This window comes from Populus nigra, chromosome 2, assembly GCF_951802175.1.
Source record: "Populus nigra chromosome 2, ddPopNigr1.1, whole genome shotgun sequence".
NCBI lineage: Eukaryota > Viridiplantae > Streptophyta > Magnoliopsida > Malpighiales > Salicaceae > Populus > Populus nigra.
This window is the reverse complement of record NC_084853.1, coordinates 15837765-15842764: the sequence shown is the minus strand read 5'-3', so window position 1 is coordinate 15842764 and position 5000 is coordinate 15837765.

Here is a 5000-nt window from a genome sequence, read left to right as displayed (position 1 = left end):
ATGCCAACAGGGGGGAATCGGCAGCGCAGATTTTTCGACGAACATGGGCTGGACGCTGGACTGGCCGGGCCATGCAGGAAAATTCATCGAGGGGACACGCTGAAGAAACAGCGCTGGTTTAGACACGGTGGGCGCAGTGTTGGAATCGGCAGCGCCGATGAAACCGGCAAAGTCGGCAGAATTGGCAGCGGGTGCTGGCGATGGGTCTGGACGGGCTGGATAGTCCAAGGCTCGACGAGAAAGACCGCAGGTTGAGACACTGGGGCAGTGGCAGCCCGCGGGACAGTGTTGGCAGATTCGGCAGCGCAGATTTGTGCGGCTGCAGGTTCGTCGGGGAAAATCGGCAGCGCAGATTTTTCGACGAGCATGGGCTGGACGATGGACTGTCCAGGCCAGGCAGGAAAATTTGTCGAGGGGACACGCTGACGAAACAGCGCTGGTTCAGGCACGGCGGGCAGTGTTGGAATCGGCAGCGCCGACGAAATCGGCAAAGTCGGCAGAATCGGCAGCGCAGATTTTTCGACGAACATGGGCTGGACGCTGGACTGGCCGGGCCATGCAGGAAAATTCATCGAGGGGACACGCTGACGAAACAGCGCTGGTTCAGGCACGGCGGGCAGTGGTGGAATCGGCAGCGCCGACGAAATCGGCAAAGTCGGCAGAATCGGCAGCGGGTGCTGGCGATGGGTCTGGACGGGCTGGATAGTCCAAGGCTCGACGAGAAAGACTGCTGGTTTAGACACTGGGGCAGTGGCAGCCCGCGGGACAGTGTCGGCAGATTCGGCAGCGCAGATTTGTGCGGCTGCAGGTTCGTCGGGGAAAATCGGCAGCGCAGATTTTGCGACGAACATGGGCTGGGCGATGGACTGTCCAGGCCAGGCAGGAAAATTTGTCGAGGGGACACGCTGACGAAACAGCGCTGGTTCAGGCACGGCGGGCAGTGTTGGAATCGGCAGCGCCGACGAAATCGGCAAAGTCGGCAGAATCGGCAGCGCAGATTTTTCGACGAACACGGGCTGGACGGTGGACTGTCCAGGCCAGGCAGGAAAATTTGTCGAGGGGACACGCTGACGAAACAGCGCTGGTTCAGGCACGGCGGGCAGTGTTGGAATCGGCAGCGCCGACGAAATCGGCAAAGTCGGCAGAATCGGCAGCGCAGATTTTTCGACGAACATGGGCTGGACGCTGGACTGGCCGGGCCATGCAGGAAAATTCATCGAGGGGACACGCTGACGAAACAGCGCTGGTTCAGGCACGGCGGGCAGTGGTGGAATCGGCAGCGCCGACGAAATCGGCAAAGTCGGCAGAATCGGCAGCGGGTGCTGGCGATGGGTCTGGACGGGCTGGATAGTCCAAGGCTCGACGAGAAAGACTGCTGGTTTAGACACTGGGGCAGTGGCAGCCCGCGGGACAGTGTCGGCAGATTCGGCAGCGCAGATTTGTGCGGCTGCAGGTTCGTCGGGGAAAATCGGCAGCGCAGATTTTGCGACGAACATGGGCTGGGCGATGGACTGTCCAGGCCAGGCAGGAAAATTTGTCGAGGGGACACGCTGACGAAACAGCGCTGGTTCAGGCACGGCGGGCAGTGTTGGAATCGGCAGCGCCGACGAAATCGGCAAAGTCGGCAGAATCGGCAGCGCAGATTTTTCGACGAACACGGGCTGGACGGTGGACTGTCCAGGCCAGGCAGGAAAATTCGTCGAGGGGACACGCTGACGAAACAGCGCTGGTTCAGACACGGTGGGCGCAGTGTTGGAATCGGCAGCGCCGAGAAAATCGGCAAAGTCGGCAGAATCGGCAGCAGGTGCTGGCGATGAGTCAGGACGGACTGGATAGTCCAAGGCTCGATGAGAAAGACCGCTGGTTTAGACACTGGGGCAGTGGCAGCCCGCGGGGCAGTGTCGGCAGATTCGGCAGCAGTGTCTGCCGATTCGGCAGCGTTGGCTTGTTGGCGCGGGGGGCCGATTCGAGTGGGGACTTGGGCAGCGGGCAGTGAAAGCAAGAGTTTCCCCGATGCTGCCGGGAAAAACGCTCCCCGGGATGGCCGGGTGAGATGACCCGGCGGCCCGCGACGGGTCATTCAATTCCATGCCCCGTCAACATAACTCCCGATGTACTGTTTGCTTTTTCGGAAGAAGAGATCCATCCCCCCATCCTCGGCCAGCCAAAAACGCTCCAATTAATGGCCGGGTGAGATGACCCGGAGGCCCGCGACGCGTCATTCAAATCACTGCCCTATCGGCTACAACTGCTGATGGGTGGGATTAGAGGCCTGCCATGGTGGTGAGGGGCGGCGAGGACCGTGAAAGCTAGAGTTTTTCAGAGGCTGCCGGGAAAAAGGCCCCTCGGGTGGCGGGGTGCGAGGACCAGGCGCGTCATTCAATTCTCTTCCCTATCAACTTGGCTCCCGTTGGCGGGATTGGAGGCCTACTGTTTGTTACAGGGCTAAAATCGTCAGGGGAAGAGCTGACGAAACAATGCTGGTTTGGATGCAGGGGGTAGTGTTGGAATCGGCAGCGCGGACAAAATCGGCAAAGTCGACAAAAAAGACTGTTGGTCTGGACATCGGGGCAGCGGCAGCCATGCCGACAGGGGGGGAAATCGGCAGCACAGATTTGTGCAGCTGCAGGTTCGTCGGGGAAATCGGCAGCGCAGATTTTTCGATGAACATGGGCTGGAAGATGGACTGTCCAGGCCAGGCAGGGAAATTCGTCAAGGGGACACGCTGACGAAACAGCGCTGGTTCAGGCACGGCGGGCAGTGTTGGAATCGGCAGCGCCGACGAAATCGGCAAAGTCGGCAGAATCGGCAGCGGGTGCTGGCGATGAGTCTGGACGATTTATAGTCCAGGGCTTGATGGAAAAGACTGTTGGTCCAGACAATGGGGCAGTGGCAGCGCGGATTTGTGCAGCTGCAGGTTCGTCGGGGAAAATCGGCAGCGCAGATTTTTCGACGAACAGGGGCTGGGCGCTGGACTGGCCGGGCCAGGCAGGAAAATTCGTCAGGGGGGCACGCTGACGAAAACAGGGGCTGCGGAGTGGAAAATCGGCAGCGCAGATTTTTCGACGAACAGGGGCTGGACCGGCCGGGCCAGGCAGGAAAATTCGTCAGGGGGGCACGCTGACGAAAAGAGGGGCTGCCGCGTGGAAAATCGGCAGCGCAGATTTTTCGACGAACAGGGGCTGGACGCTGGACTGGGCCAGGCAGGAAAATTCGTCAGGGGGCACGCTGACGAAAAGAGGGGCTGCCGCGTGGAAAATCGGCAGCGCAGATTTTTCGACGAACATTCGTCAGGGGGGCACGCTGACGAAAAGAGGGGCTGCCGCGTGGAAAATCGGCAGCGCAGATTTTTCGACGAACATTCGTCAGGGGGGCACGCTGAGGAAAACAGGGGCTGCCGCGTGGAAAATCGGCAGCGCAGATTTTTCGACGAACAGGGGCTGGATGCTGGACCGGCCGGGCCAGGCAGGAAAATTCGTCAGGGGGGCACGCTGACGAAAAGAGGGGCTGCCGCGTGGAAAATCGGCAGCGCAGATTTTTCGACGAACAGGGGCTGGACTGGCCGGGCCAGGCAGGAAAATTCGTCAGGGGGGCACGCTGACGAAAAGAGGGGCTGCCGCGTGGAAAATCGGCAGCGCAGATTTTTCGACGAACAGGGGCTGGACGCTGGACTGGGCCAGGCAGGAAAATTCGTCAGGGGGGCACGCTGACGAAAACAGGGGCTGCCGCGTGGAATGGCAGCCTACACGCAGATGCGAATTCGGCAGCGCACGATGGCTTGAGCAGGTCATGGGTTCGACTTGGCGCGATCTGAAACCTGGACGAGGGACTGTCGACGCTGGACGAGCCAGCGCGGTGGCCTGTCGTGCCCCGTTCAGGGGGGGCCTGCCGCGGAGACAGCCCTCGCGGGCTCGACAGCGCAGGCCAGCGTCCCCGACGTCGCTGGCCGCGGCAGGCGAGCTGCCGGGGTTCCCGCATTCCTACAAGAAAACGTCGTGCTTTCCACATGAAACCAATCCAGTAAAATCAGCCATATTTTTATGAGGCTGCCCACTGAATTTGGGGTCATTCCGGGCCGGTTCCTAGTTTTGCGGATTTACTCGATTTCTAATGGTAGGAAAATTAAAACAAATACTTCCCGACCTCGAAAAAGAGGGGCTGCCGCGTGGAAAATCGGCAGCGCAGATTTTTCGACGAACAGGGGCTGGACTGGCCGGGCCAGGCAGGAAAATTCGTCAGGGGGGCACGCTGACGAAAAGAGGGGCTGCCGCGTGGAAAATCGGCAGCGCAGATTTTTCGACGAACAGGGGCTGGACGCTGGACTGGGCCAGGCAGGAAAATTCGTCAGGGGGGCACGCTGACGAAAACAGGCGCTGGGGCCTGAGGGCCTGGGGCCCTTGGGGGCCCTTGGGCGCTTGGGCGCGCGCGCGCGGCCCCCGCAGCCATGCCGCGCTGCGCGACGCGCGGACAGCCCCTGCTGGCTTGCTCTCTCGCCCGCGGGGGGGCTGCCTTCGGGCCCTGGCCCCCCGCGTTCTGGCCTGCCCCCTGCGTGGGAGAGGCTAGGCGCTGCAGGGGCCAGCCCGACGTCGCTGGCCGCGGCAGGCGACAGCCCGACATCGCTGGCCGCGGCAGGGGCCAGCCCGACGTCGCTGGCCGCGGCAGGCGACAGCCCCTGCTGGCTTGCTCTCTCGCCCGCGGGGGGGCTGCCTTCGGGCCCTGGCCCCCCGCGTTCTGGCCTGCCCCCCGCGTGGGAGAGGCTAGGCGCTGCAGGGGCCAGCCCGACGTCGCTGGCCGCGGCAGGCGACAGCCCCTGCTGGCTTGCTCTCTCGCCCGCGGGGGGGCTGCCTTCGGGCCCTGGCCCCCCGCGCTCTGGCCTGCCCCCCGCGTGGGAGAGGCTAGGCGCTGCAGGGGCCAGCCCGACGTCGCTGGCCGCGGCAGGCGAGCCGCCGGGGTTCCCGCATTCCTACAACAAAACGTCGTGCTTTCCACATGAAATCAAT